This window comes from Manis pentadactyla, chromosome 1 (assembly GCF_030020395.1).
Source record: "Manis pentadactyla isolate mManPen7 chromosome 1, mManPen7.hap1, whole genome shotgun sequence".
In the NCBI taxonomy this organism is placed as follows: Eukaryota; Metazoa; Chordata; class Mammalia; order Pholidota; family Manidae; genus Manis; species Manis pentadactyla.
In genome coordinates this window covers 11930845-11946720 of record NC_080019.1, presented here as the reverse complement: position 1 = coordinate 11946720, position 15876 = coordinate 11930845, and the positions used below count along the sequence as shown (strand labels likewise).

Here is a 15876-nt window from a genome sequence, read left to right as displayed (position 1 = left end):
TTCTTGATAAAGATTTCAAAGTAACAGTCATAAATAGGCTCACTGATATGAGGAGAAGCACTGAAGATATTAGGGAGGACTTCAACAAAGAGAAAAGTTGAAAAAGAGCCACTCAGAGCTGAAGGATACAGTAACTGAAGTGAAAAATACAGTGGAGGGAATGAATAACAGATTGCTGCAAGTAGAGGAAGTAATCAATGAGATGGAACTTAGAGAACAGGAAAACAAATAGCTGAGAAAAAAAAAAAACAAAGCTGAGGAACAGAGAGAAAAAAGAATCTCTAGTGAAACAATGTTAAGAGAGCTGTGTGACAACTTCAAATGAAATAATATTTGCATAATAGGGGCACCAGAAGGAGAAGAGAGAAACAAAGGGATAGAAAGTCTCTGAGGAAATAGTTGTCGAAAACTTCCTCAGTCTGGAAAAGGAAATAGACACCCAGGTCCTGGAAGTACAGAGAGCTCCTAACAAAAGGAATCCTGGGAATACAATACCAAGACATATAATAATTAAAATGACAATGATTAAGGATAAAGAGAGTGTATGAAAGCAGCCAGAGAGAGAAAAAAGATTACTTATAAGGGAAACCCCATCAGACTATCTGCAGATTTCTCAGCAGAAACCATCCAGGCCAGAAGGGAGTGACATGATATAGTTAATATATTGAAACAAAAGGATCTTCAACCAAGAATCCACTACTCAGCAAGGTAAAAGTTTCCAGGATAAATGAAGGTGGAAGAAATTCATCACCACTAAACCAACCTTACAGGATATGTTAAACAGACTCTGTAGATGGAAATGTTCTTAAACCTAAATAGCTATCACCAGTGAAAATAAACCCACAGTAAAGGTAGTAGACCAATTACTTACCAAGAAAGTATGAAACTAAAAGCAAAACAAAAATACTAAAACTAGCTATACACAAAATCAGTCAGGGATACACAAAAAATGCAGATTATTACATATAATACATAAAATATGGAGGAAGAAGAATAAAAAGGAAGTAGTTTTAGATTGTGTGTGAAATAGACTGACCATCAACTTAATACAGACTGTTAAATATTCAGGACACTATCTATGAACCTTATAGTAACCACAAACATAAAGCCTATAATAGATATAAAAAACTGTTAATCACAACACTAAAGAAAACCATCAAATAACAAGAAAAGAGTATAAGAGAGGAACAAAGAAACAGAGAGGAACTACAAAAGCAACTAGAAAACAATTAATAAAATGACAGTAAGTTTATACCTACCAATAATTACCTTAAATAATTACCTTAGATGGACTGAATGCACCAATCAAAAGACACAGGGTTGCCAAATGGATAAAGAAACAAGACCATCTATAGGCTGCCTACAAGACACTCATTTCAGACCCAAAGACACACACAGACTGAAAGTGAAGGGATGGAAAATGGTATTTCATGCAAATAATAGGGAGAAAAAAGCAGGAGTAGCAGTACTCATATCAGACAAAACAGACATCAAAACAAAGAAAGTAATAAGAGACTAAGAAGGACATTATATAATGATAAAGGGGTCGGCCCAACAAGAGGATATAACATTATACATATCTATGCACCCAACATATGAGCACCTAAATATGCATAACAAATACTAACAGAACTAAAGGAAGAAATAGACTGCAACTCAATCATACTAGGAGACTTTAACCCCCACTTACATCACTGGACAGATCATCCAGACAGAAAATAAGTAAGGGAACAGAAAATAAGCACTGAAAACACATTAGATGACAGGGACTTAATGGATAAATTAAGAACAATCCACCCAAAAGCAGCAGAATAACATTTTTCTCAAGTGCACATGCAATATTCTCCAGAAGAGATCATATACTAGGTGACAAAGGAGCCTCAATAAATTCAAAAAGATTGAAATTGTATCAAGCAACTTCTCAGACCACAATAGTGAGAAACTAGAAATAAATCACATGAAGAAAACAAAAACCCCCGCAAACACAAGAAAGCTAAACAACATGCTTCTAAATAATCAATGGATCAATGAACAAATCAAAGTAGAAATCAAGCAATACATGGCAACAAATGAAAATGAAAATACAACAGTTCAAAATCTGTGGAACATCACAAAAGTGGTTCAAAGAGGGAAGTACATAGCAATACAGGCCTACCTCAAGAAACAAGCAATCCCAAATAAACAGTCTAAACTCACAACTAAAAGAACTATAAAAAGAACGAATGAAACCAAAAGTTAGGAAGATAAGAGCAGAAATAAATAAATAGAAAATAATAAAGCAATAGAAAAAAATCAGTGAAACCAAGAGCTGGTCCTTTGAGAAGATAAATAAAATAGACAACCCCCTAGCCAGACTTATCAAGAAAAAGAGAGAGAGGCACAAATAAACAAAATCATAAATGAAACAGGAATAGTCATAATGACACCACAGAAATACAAAGAATTATTAGAGAATAATATGAGAAGTTATATGCCAATAAAATGGACAACCTAGAACAAATAGGCAAATTCCTAGAAAAGTACAACCTTCCAAGGCTGACTGAGGAAGAAACTAAATCTGAACAGACCAGTTACCAGTAACTAAATTGAATTGGTAATCAAAAACTCCCAAAAAACAAAAGTCCAGAACCGGATGGCTTCACACCTGAATTCCACAAAATATTTAAAGAAGAGCTAATACCCATCCTTCTTGAAGTATTCCAAAAAATAGAAAAAGAGGGAATGCTTCCAAACTCATTCTATGAGGCCAACATCATTCCAGTACCAAAACCAGACAAAGACACTCCAAAAAGGAAAAATATCGACCAATATCCCTAATGAACATAGATGCAAAAATCCTCAAAATATTAGCAAACATCATTGAAAAATATATCAAAAGGATCATCCATCACAAGCAAGTGGGATTTATTCCAGGGATGCAAGGAAGGTACAATATTCCTAAATCAATCAATGTGATACACCACATTAACAAAAAAAAAAGATAAAAACCATATGGCCATCTCATAGATAATGAAAAAACATTTGAAAAAATTCAACATGTATTTATGATTAAAAACTCTTAACAAAATGGGTATAGAGGGAACATACCTCAGCATAATAAAGGCCACATACAACAAACCCACAGCTAACATCATACTCAATGGGTAAAAGCTGAAAGTCTCTTCTTTAAGATTAGTAACATGACAAGGATTTTACTCTCACCACTTTTATTCAACATAGTACTGGAGGTCCTAGCCATGGCAATCAGACAAGATAAAGATATAAAAAGCATCCAAACTGGTAAGGAAAAAGTGAAACTGTCATTATTTGCAGATGACATGAAATTATAAATAGAAAAATCCTAAGACTCCACCAAAAAACTATTAGAACTAATAACTGGATTCAGCAAAGTTGCTGGATACAAAATTAATACACAGAGATCTGTTTCATTCCTATATACTAACAACAAACTAGCAGAAAGAGAATGCAGGAAAAACAATTCCATTTACAATTGCATCAAAAATAATAAAATACTTAGGAATAAACCTAACCATGAAGGTGAAAGACCTGTAATGTACTCTGAAAACTATAAGACACTGATGAGAGAAATTAAAGATGACACAAATAAATGGAAATCTATCCCCTGCTCATGGATAGGGAGAATTAATATTGTCAAAATGGCTGTACTGCCCAAAGCAATCTACAGATTCAATCTCTAGATAGAGATTCAATTTCTATCAAATAAACCTAAAATTCATAAGAAGCCACAGAAGACCCTGAAAAGCCAAAGCAATCCTGAGAAAGAAGAACAAAGTCAGGGATATTATACTCCCTGACTTCAAGCTACACTACGAAGCTACAGTAATCAAAACAATTTGGTACTGGCACAAGAACAGACCCATAGATCAATGGAACAGCTCAAATATAAACCAATGGATATTTCATTAATTATTATATGATAAAAGAGCCCATGAATAGACAATGGAAAAAAGACAGTCTCTTCAATAACTGGTATTGGGAAAACTGGACATCTACATGCAATAGACTACATGCAATAGAATGAAACTGGATTACTCTCTAACTCTGTATACAAAAGTAAACTTAAAAGTAGATAGAAGACCTAAATGTAAGACATGAAACCATAAAACTCTTAGGAAAAAACATAGGCAAAAATCTCTTAAACATAAGCATGAGCAATTTTTTGCTGGAAACATCTCCTTGAGCAAGGAAAACAAAATAAAAAATGAACAAGTGGGACTACATCAAACCAAAAACCTTGTGTACAGCAAGGACACCATCAACAAAAGTAATCTACAGTATGGGAGAATATATTTGTACAATTTATCCAAACTGGAGTTAACATTCAAAATATATAAAACTCATACATCTCAACACCAAAAAAACACAACCTAATGAAAAAATTGGTGGAGGATATCTGAACAGACATTTTTCCAAAAAAGACATACAGATGGCCAGCAGACACATGAAAAGATTCTCCACATCACTTATCATCAGGGAAATGAAAACCAAACCTACAATGAGATATTACCTCACACCACTCAGAATGGCTACTACCCAAAAGACAGAAAAAGAAAGTGTTGGCAAGGATGTGGAGAAAAGGGAACCCTCCTACACTGTGGGTGGGAATGTAAGTTGGTGAAGCCACTGCGGAAAGCAGTATGGAGGTTCCCCAAAAAACAAAAAATAAAAAAATTCTGTACAACCCAGTAATTCCACTTCTAGGAATTTACCCAAAGGAAAGAAAGCTCCTGATTTGAAAAGATATATGCACCCCTATGTTTACTGCCACATTATTACAATAGCCAAGATATGGAAGCAACCAAAGTGTCCATCAATAGATGAACAGATAAAGAAGAAGTGGTATATATACACAATGGAATATTATTCAACCATAAAAAGAAATCCTGCCATTTGTAACAACATGGGTGGACCTAGAGGGTATTATGCTAAGTGAAATAAGCCAGGTGGAGAAAGACAAATACCATATGATTTCACTTATTTGTGGGATAGAAAAACAAAGAAAAACAGAAGGAACAAAACATCATTAGACTCATAGACAATAAGAAGAGACTGGTACTTACCATGGGGGAGAGGTTGAGGTGGGTGGGTGGGGAGGGTGAGTGGGATAAAGGGGCACAACAATTCTCAGTCATAACATAAGTTAGTCACAGGGATGGCAGTACAGCATGGAGAATATAGCCAATGATTCTGTAATATCTTCCTATGTTAACAGATAGTAACTGCACTAGTTGTGGTGAGGATTTAAGAATATGGCTAACTGTTGTACTTCTGTGTTGTATATCAACTATACTTAAAAAAACACTACTATATGCCAACAAATTGGACAACCTAGAAGAAATGGATAAATTCTTGGAAATAATGCAATCTTCCAAGACTGAACCAGGAAGAAATAGAAAATTTGAACAGATTGATTATGAGTAATGAAACTGAAGCAGTAATCAAAAAACTCCCAAGAAACAAAAGTCCAGGATGACAGGCTTCACAGGAGAATTCTACCAAACATTTACAGAAGAGTGAATACCAATATTTCTCAAACTATTCCAAAAAATCTGAAAAGGAAGGAAAGCTTCCAATTTTTTTCCATGAGGCCAGCATCACTCTGATACTAAGATCAAAGACATTTCAAAAAAGAAAACTACAGTCCAATATCCTGATGAATACAGATGTAAAAATCCTCAACAAAATATTAGCAAACAGAGTTCAAAATACATTAAAATGATCATTTGCTACAACCAAGTGGAATTTATTCCAGAGATGGAAGGATGGTTCAATATATGCAATTAATCAATTTAATACACCACATTAACAAAGAAAGGATAAAAACCATATGATCATCTCAGTAGATACTAAAAAAGCATTTGACAGAACTCAAAATCCATTTATGATAGAAACTCTCAACTAAGTGGGTATAGAGAGAACATATCTCAACATAATAAAGCCCATATATGACAAACCCACAACTAACATTATGCTCAATGGTGAAAAACTGAAAGCTTTTCCTTTAAGATCAGGAGCAAGACAAGGATGCCCACTCTTACTACTTTTATTCAACATAGTACTGGAGGTCCGAGCTACAGCAAACAGACAAGAAAAAGAAATAAAAGGCATCCAGATTGGTAAGGAAGAAGTAAAAGTGTCACTCTCTGCAGATGATATGACACTATGTGTGTGTGTGTGTGTGTGTGTGTGTGTGTGTGTGTGTGTATAACCCTAAAGACTCCACCATAGAACTATGAGAATTAATAAATGATTTCAGTAAAGTTGCAGGAAAAAAAAATCAACATACAAAAAACAATTTTGTGCTTCTACATACAAATAATGAACTGGCAGGAAGAGAAATTAAGTAAAAAATCCTATTTACAACTGCATCAAAAATAATAAAATATGTAGGAGTAAATCTAACCAAAGGGTGAAAGACCTGTACTCTGAAAACTATAAGACATTGATGAGAGTAACTGAAAGTGAAACAAATAAATGGAAAGATATTCCATGCTAATGGATAGGAAGAATTAATATTGCTACAATGGCCATACTACTTAAAGCAATCTATAGTTTAATCCAACCTCTATCAAAATACCAATGCCATTTTCACAGAACCAGAGCAAATAATCTTAAAATTTGTATGGAACCAGAAAAGATCCCAAATAGCCAAAGCAATCTTGAAAAAGAAGAACAAAGCTGAAGGTATCATGCTTTCTGAGTTCAAGCTACAGCACAAAGCTACAGCAATCAAAACAGTATGGTCCTGGCACAAGGACAGATACATAGATCAATAGAATGTAACAGAGAGCCCAGAAATAAACTCTGGCTTATATGATCAATTAATAAGAGGCAAAAGTATGCAATGGGGAAAAGAAAGTCTCTTCAATAAATGGTATTGGGAAAACTGGACAGCCACATGCAAAAGAATGAAACTGGATCACTGTCTTACACCACACACAAAAATAAACTCGAAATGGATTGAAAACCTAAATATAAGACCTGAAACGATAAAATTCCTAGAAGAAAACTAGGGAGTACATTCTTGAATATCAGCATTAGTAATTTTTTCTGGATTTATCTTCCCAGGCAAGGGAAACAAAAACACAAATAAACAAATGGGACTATACAAACTAAAAGTCTTCTGCTTAATAAAGGAAACCATCAACAGGATGAAAGGCAATCTACTGAATGGGAGAAGATACTTGCAAATGACATATCTGATAAGGGGCTAATATCTGAATTATATAAAGAACTCATTCAACTCAACACCAAAAAAACAATCTGATTATAAAATGGGCAGGGCACCTGAATAGACATTTTTCTAAAGTGTTGGCAGCCGCACCCAGAGGGTGGCGCTCAACGTGGGGCAACTTGAAAGTCCCATACTTCCCAGTTGCAAAATACCCTACGTCACAAAACCACATGCTAATCACTCTTTAGCATAAGAACCAATCAGATCTACTAAAAATTGCCATGCTAATGAAGCACGTATAGCAGCACCAATCAGCACAGAGCATGAGAGCTATATAAGCTGGCCCCTTTGTTTAGTCTGGGTCCTGCCCGACACATTTGTTTCACAAAGAGCTGAAGAGTAAAGCTTTCTGCAGAAGAATCCTGCTGTTGTTGCGTGCTGTTCTTGCCGGCGAGGACGGGGCGCGCGACAAGTGGTGCCGAAACCCGGGAACCAGAACATCACCGGCACAGGGAGGACCCTTCAGACATCTGGAGAGGATTCAGAACTGCAGGACAGAAGAAAGCCCGGAGAGGTAAGTTCCGAGAGACGCGCTTTTAAGGGTGGTGGCTGATGGTTCTCTGTAAATAAAGAGGCACCATGGGAAACGCACCATCATTAGTCTCAGCATTACAGGCAGTTCTCAAAGAGCGAAATTTGAAGGTCTCCGCCAAAGTTTTAGGATCATTTGTAAAAGAAGTAGACCGTGTTGCCCCCTGGTTTATCTGCTCAGGGTCCCTCTCCATCCCGAGTTGGGACAAGTTAGGGAAAGATCTTGATAGAGAAGAAGAAGAGGGACACTTGAGAGGAGGCACTAGACCACTATGGAAACTGATTAGAGCTTGCCTACAAGATGAAAAATGTGAAAAGGTGATAAAGGCAGGACAGAGAGCTTTGACAGAGATCCAAGAAAGCATGTCAGAAACGGAACGGGAGACAGAGCTAGCTCGCGGCCGAAAGAGGACCGCTAAAGTGAAAATTTAAAAACCCCAGAGTGAGGGGGAAAGTCCGCCCAGGGCAAAAGTGAAAGAGCCCCGAGGAGCAGGTGACGACCGCCTCGGAGAAAGTAGCAGGTACCCATGGGAAGAGTTGAGAGAGCTTCAACTCTCCGACAGGGAGCCAGAGGAGGAGCTCATATCCTCGGAAGAGGGGGAAGAGACCAGGACCGTGAAATGCGGAAGTGAGAGAACTAGCAAGGCTGAAAGGCAGACCAAAGAGAAAAAGAAAGCAGGGTGCTCTCTGTCGCCCACTGCTCCGCCACCTTATGTGAGCGGTACACATACTTTCTGTCACCCAGATACCATACAAGCAATTAAGCAAATGTTCCCTGTGTTTGAGGACAATGGGGTACGCTCCCACCAACCCCTGAGCCATAAACAAGTTAAAGATTTAGCAGAATCCGCTCGGGCTTACGGAGTCAGTGCTAACTACACCTTAGCACAGATTGAAAGGTTGACAGAGACAGCTATGACACCTACAGATTGGCAGTATGTGACTAAAGCATGCCTTACTAGTATGGGACAATATATAGAGTGGAAAGCATTGTGGCATGATATCAGCATGACCTAGGCACGTGCAAACGCTGCCGAAGGGCAACCCGCGTGGTCGTATGATATGTTGACAGGCCAGGGACAGTGGGTGGCCAACCAGACCGCCTTCCCCGCACAGGTGTACGCACAAATAAACGCGTGCGCTGCTAAGGCATGGAAAGCCCTCACTAACAAAGGGGAAGTGTCAGGCAATTTGACAAAGATTATCCAAGGGCCGAGCGAGCCATTTTCAGATTTCGTCGCTCGCATGATGGAGGCCGCGGGTAGAGTGTTTGGGGACCAAGAGCAAGCTATGCCCCTAGTAGAGCAATTAGTATTCGAACAGTGTACCAAAGAATGCAGGCAAGCGATAACACCCTGGAAACAGAAGGGGATGCATGCTTGGCTAAAAGCCTGCAGAGAAATAGGGGGACCACTCACCAATGCGGGCCTAGCCGCGGCTATATTACAAAGCCACAAACAAGCCAGAATTACTAATAAAAATATTAAATGTTTTCAATGTGGGAAATTAGGACATATAAAGAGAGAATGTAGAAGCCCAGCTTTAGAGCACACAACCCAAAAGACCCCTGGATTATGCCCTAAGTGCAAAAAAGGCAGACATTGGGCCAATGAATGCCGATCTGTTAAAGACATAGAAGGGAAACCCTTAGAGCTGCCAAAAAACGCCCAGAGGGGCCCCCGCCGTCAGGGCCCGCAAATATATGGGGCAACCAGCACACAGGTGTCATTCGGGAGCAACAAAGCCCCCCAAGGAGAGCCACTCCAGGTTCCGCGGGATTGGACATCCGTGCCACCACCAGAATAGTGTTAACTCCACAGATGGGAGTTCAACCCATCCCCTCAGACTTTAAAGGCCCCTTACCACCAGATACAGTTGGGTTGCTCTTGGGGCGCTCTTCTGCTGCCTTAAAAGGCCTTGTAGTCCACCCCGGAGTTATTGATCAGGACTATGAAGGACAAGTAAAAATTATGTGCTCAGCCCCCAGAGGAATCTACCCTATATCCCCAGGAGACCGCATAGCCCAACTCCTAGTATTGCCCAGTCTCCATGCCAATTACCCAGCCGCCACCACTGAGAGAGGAGAAGGGAGTTTCGGCTCCTCTAACTACAATTCAGCTTTCATAGTATTAGATTTAGCAGACAGACCAAAATTAACCCTCAAGATAGAAGGAAAAAGTTTTGAAGGAATCCTAGACACTGGAGCAGATAAAAGTATTATCTCTGCAACCTGGTGGCCCTCCAAATGGCCTGTAACACAGTCTTCACACTCTTTACAAGGTTTAGGATATGAGTCTAGTCCTACCATTAGTGCCAAACCATTGAAATGGCAAGCGCCTGAAGGACAAGAAGGCACAGTTACCCCTTATGTACTCCCTCTACCAGTCAACCTCTGGGGAAGAGATGTTATGCGTGATCTAGGCCTTAAACTCATTAATGAATACTCCACCCCCGCCCAAGGCATGATGATGGATATGGGATACATCCCTGGTAAAGGGCTAGGGAAACACCAACAGGGACGCACGGAGCCTATCCTACCCAAAGTAAAAAATGACCGTCGCGGCTTGGGTTTTTCATAGGGGCCATTGAAGACACCATGCCCATACCTTGGCTTACAGAGGAGGCCATATGGGTTCCTCAGTGGCCCCTATCCTCTGAGAAATTGGAAGCAGCTCACCACTTAGTACAAGAACAGCTCCAATTAGGACATTTAGAGCCCTCTGTATCTCCATGGAATACGCCCATATTTATGATCAGAAAAAAGTCAGGATCATGGAGATTGCTTCATGATTTGAGAGCAGTAAATGCTCAAATGAGGCTGTTTGGACCTGTCCAGCGAGGACTGCCACTCCTCTCTGCTCTACCCAGAGAATGGAAAGTAATCATAATAGACATCAAAGATTGTTTTTTCTCTATACTCCTAAATACCAAAGATAGGGAAAGGTTTGCTTTTACCCTGCCAACTATTAACCATGAACAACCCGACGCCAGATTTCAGTGGAAAGTCCTCCCTCAAGGGATGGCAAATAGCCCCACCATATGTCAACTGTATGTTCAGCAAGCGCTAGCACCAATTCGCGAAAACTACCCCAAACTAAAAATCATTCACTATATGGATGATATCCTTCTCTGCTCCCCACAATCAGCAGAAGTAGAAGAGGCCTATGTAAAGCTCACTAAATCCCTAGAGACTTGGGGACTGAATATAGCCAGTGAGAAGGTCCAAAAATCTAGTATTAGCAAATTCCTAGGAGCCACCATTTACACAGATGTAATTTGCCCCCAAAAGCTTGAGATAAGACATGATCAGCTGCGAACTTTGAATGATTTCCAGAAACTCCTAGGAGACATTAATTGGTTGCGGCCATTTTTAAAGATACCTACCACTGACTTGAAACCACTGTTTAAAATCCTAGAAGGGGACTCACAACTAACATCTCCGCGCTCCCTTACACCTGAGGCAGTGCAGGCCATCCACAAGGTAGAACAGGCCTTAATGACAGCACAATTGAATAGGATACAATTAAATGAACCCTTTGAGTTATGCATCCTTCCTACTCCGGGACTGCCAACTGCAGTCTTGTGGCAACGAGGGCCACTGATCTGGATCCATCCCCAAGCCTCTCAGGCTAGAACGATAGAATACTACCCAGCCGCCATAGCCAAACTCGCTCTGAGGGGAGTAAAAAACTCATTAACACATTTTGGGAAAGCTCCAGCAACAATCATAACCCCTTACAATATGGAGCAGATACAAACATTATGTGCTATGAATGATGATTGGGCCGTACTTGCTTATAGCTTCTCAGGAACCTTTGATAATCATTTCCCAAAACATCCCCTCATCAATTTTGCTAAAAATCATCCCCTAGTGTTCCCTCGGGTCACTAGCTTAACCCCGTTGCCACATGGAAAAACAGTCTACACAGATGGATCCAAGACTGGTACGGGTGCCTATGTCCATAACGGCAAAATTGTAACAAAAAATTATACGTCCAATACTCCACAAATCATTGAGTGCCACATAGTCTTAGAAGTACTACAAACCTTTCCCGGACCTTTGAATGTTGTGTCAGATTCTTGTTATGTAGTTAATGCAGTCAAATCTCTGGAAGTGGCCGGGCTAATCAAAGCATCCAGCACAGTAGCCACTCTGTTCAAGCAGCTGCAATCAGAATTACTTAATAGACGATCACCCTTATATATAACCCACATCAGAGCACATTCGGGCCTTCCCGGGCCTATGGCCCGCGGCAACCAGCTAGCAGACCTCGCGACTAGGAGTATAGCTTTCCCTCTGCTAGACCCTGTCGCCACAGCTTCAAAATTCCACTCACAATTTCATGTCACTGCTGAAACACTACGCAAGCGGTTTAGCATAACCAGAGCCGAAGCTAGGAACATTGTTCTTAGCTGCCAACACTGCTGCAGTTTTCTTCCCACACCTCATGTTGGGATCAATCCTAGAGGTATTAAGCCTTTACAAGTTTGGCAAATGGATGTGACACATATTTCTTCCTTTGGGAAGCTGAAATACGTACATGTGTCTATAGATACGTGTTCGGGAGTCATCTTTGCCTCCCCATTGTCTGGAGAGAAAGTTTCCCATGTCATTCACCACTGTCTTGAGGCTTGGAGCGCATGGGGGTTACCCCAAATCCTCAAAACAGACAATGGTCCCGCCTATACTTCTGCCAAATTTGCTCAATTTTGTCATCACATGGGAATTAAACATGTCACTGGTCTTCCTTACAACCCACAGGGTCAAGGGATTGTGGAGCGCGCGAACCGCACTCTCAAATCCTATCTAATTAAACAAAAAGGGGGAATTGAGGACATACCCCCCACACCCAAAACAGCTATAGCCCTAGCACTCTTCACTCTCAATTTTTTGAACCTGGATGCTCAAGGCCACACAGCGGCGGACCGCCATAATCAGTGGCCAAAAGACCCACAGGAACTAGTGAAATGGAAGGATGTATTATCTAACCAATGGAAAGGCCCGGATCCAATTATAATAAGATCCAGGGGAGCTGTATGTGTTTTCCCCCAGGGTGAAGAAAACCCCTTCTGGATCCCGGAACGCCTGACCAGGAAAGCCCTGAACAAAGGAGATGGCGTCTCTGTGCCTGTGGATCCTGCTCTTGTCGATGGGAATCCTGACTCAGGGAGTACTGAGATGGGGAATATTGTCAGTCTTCCCTAAGCCCATGCCTGTTCGCTATAATGCAGCAGTTTTTCCACACTTTTTTACTACTAACTCTAGCATGAACCTGCCTTACTTACCATTAGATTCTCTAGCAGCTTCTTTAGGAGAAAACCGAACCTTTGAAACCGATGGATCTTTGTGCTTCACCACTCGTAACCACTCAAATTGCCTGTCCCTTAAACAGCATATGTACGGGTGGTTTAGCCGTGATAGAAAATCGGGTGAATTTAGTCAGTCCTTTCGTGAGAATAAGACCTACACTTATGCAGCAGTAAGCCAAATGGTCCTTTGGATCAATGGTACATTTGTGAAACCTCCTATTAAGCAGATTAATTATAGCAACATATTCTTCCCTTACCGTCCCCGTCAACCCAAATATGCTCCCCATTGTATGGGAGATTATGAGGGAGAGCAATGGCCCTGGACTGATTGCCAGTCACATGCAACAACCTGGGCAGATGAGGGACACAAATTTTCCTTGTCCCCAGATATGGAAGAAATTTCCGGCAGTGTTTATAGAAGGGTGGCAGAAGGAGGGGAGTTCCAACAAGATGTAGGCAGGAACCCCTTCCATAAATGGCTGCTGTGTGGAGTTAATGGTTCGTGTTCAGACCTTTCTCCCTTTATTGTCCTACTAGGGGGAGGGATTGGGATGTCTAATAGTTCCTGTACCTATGAATCTACAAGCCCAACCTTAGATGGCAAAACTGTATACCAGGTGAATAAGACTACTTATAATATTTCATGTCAAAGAGTTGCACCAGCCCCTGGCCAATATCCACCTACTCCAGTATGCGTGTATCCCCCATTTCTATTTATCTTATCCAATAACAGTTTTGACTCTTGCTCCAATGACACCTGTTTCTTGTCTCAGTGCTGGAATATAACTGTCCATTCCAATGCTTTAGTGGCCCGCATTCCTCGCTGGGTCCCTGTCCCAGTGGATTCACCTGATTCCATGACCTTGTTTCGTGAGAAACGTGACTTTGGTGTCACTGCCGCCATAGTGGCTTTAATATCTCTGGCTGCAGTGGCTGCCACTGCAGCTGCCATAGCCTTGAACACCTCTGTTAAAGCGGCTGCAGAATTGAATAATCTTGCGGATTCAGTAGCCACTGCTCTAGACCGCCAATCCTCACTTGATGGGAAGATGAAAGGAGGAATAATGGTCCTCAATCAGCGAGTAGATCTAGTGGAAGAGCAACTAGATGTGCTCTGGCAGTTAGCCCAATTGGGATGTGAGCGAAAATTTCGCGCTCTCTGCATTACTAGCATACAATATGAAAACTTTACGCGAGCAGCTAATCTGTCACGAAGCCTGTCCCAGTATCTTTCAGGAAACTGGTCCCAAGACTTTGATGGAGCATTAGAAGAGCTACGGCGAGAAATAACCCACATCAACTCCACCCGGCTAGATATCTCCGTAGCAGAAGGACTCTCTTCCTGGTTCCACAGAGCTCTCTCCCACGTTAAAGAGTGGGCGGGCATGGCTGGGATGAGTGTATTCATGCTTGGAGGTCTCATGCTCCTACTCTGGTTGTTATGCAGGCTCCGTGCCCAACACAGGCAAGATAAAGTGATCCTTGCTCAAGCCTTGATGGCGGTAGATATTGGCGCCTCTCCCCAAGTATGGCTCAACATGCTCAATAAAGAAGCTCAGCTTTAGCTTGAGGTAGCCCTTGCACCCTGAGCCCTTGTGGCATTGCACCAGGCCCGGGTACCTTATCGCTTACCTGCAGCTTTCCCTAAGAAACTCGCGGTGCAAGAGGGTCAAAGAAAAGGTCCAAGACCCTTTGTACCAGGCGGTCCCAACGTCTGCTAGAGGATGCGAGGCAAAGCACTGCAAGAGGTTTTGGACCCCTCTGAGAGACACGCCTGACTGCATAGGGGTAGATGCCCAGAGACCCTCTCCAAAAAGGGGGCATCAAGAAATGTTTGCTGGAGGTCAGGCCTCTATCTCCGCCTCAGCTGACAAGTTCCGTCCTGAGTTTCTATTAAACAAAAAAGGGGGAGATGTTGGCAGCCGCACCCAGAGGGTGGCGCTCAACGTGGGGCAACTTGAAAGTCCCATACTTCCCAGTTGCAAAATACCCTACGTCACAAAACCACATGCTAATCACTCTTTAGCATAAGAACCAATCAGATCTACTAAAAATTGCCATGCTAATGAAGCACGTATAGCAGCACCAATCAGCACAGAGCATGAGAGCTATATAAGCTGGCCCCTTCGTTTAGTCTGGGTCCTGCCCGACACATTTGTTTCACAAAGAGCTGAAGAGTAAAGCTTTCTGCAGAAGAATCCTGCTGTTGTTGTGTGCTGTTCTTGCCGGTGAGGACGGGGCGCGCGACACAAAGAAAGCATACAGATGGCCAACAGACACATGAAAAGATACTCAACATCACTAGTCATCAGAAATGCAAATCAAAACCAAGAGATATCACTTCACCCTAGACATCATGGCTAATATCAAAAAAACAAGAAATTACAAGTGTTGGCAAGGTGGAGGAAAGGGAACCCTCATACATCAATGGTGGAAATATAAACTGGTGTAGCCACTACAGAAAGCAGTATGGAGGTTTTTCAAAAATCTAAAACTAAAAATACTATATGGCCCAGTAGCTCCACTTCTGAGAATTTACCCAAAGGAAACAAAATCACTAATTCAAAAAGATATATGCACTCCTATTTTTTATCACAGTGTTATTTACAATAGCCAAGGTATAGAAGCAACCTAAGTGTCCATCAACAAATGAATGGATAAAGAAGATATGGTACATATACACACTGGAATATTACTCTGCCATAAAAAAGAAAGAAATCTTGCCATGTGCAGCAAAATGGATGGACCTAGAGGGTATTATGTCAGGTGAAATAAGTCAG

The 15876-nt window shown here is 41.1% G+C and overlaps 1 protein-coding gene and 1 long non-coding RNA gene across 4 annotated transcripts in view; one reads left to right on the top strand and one right to left on the bottom strand.

Moving 5' to 3' along the window:
- LOC130679620 (uncharacterized) overlaps nucleotides 1-15047 on the top strand; it is a 152588-nt gene extending 137541 nt beyond the window's left edge. The window contains exons 2-3 of the long non-coding RNA XR_008992652.1: nucleotides 7552-7769; nucleotides 14323-15047. This is a non-coding gene — a long non-coding RNA (uncharacterized LOC130679620). The remainder of the gene's footprint in view (nucleotides 1-7551; nucleotides 7770-14322) is intronic.
- Nucleotides 1-15876, bottom strand: part of LOC118914272 (tumor necrosis factor receptor superfamily member 10A) — a 38653-nt gene that overhangs the window by 12348 nt on the left and 10429 nt on the right. The window lies entirely within an intron of this gene.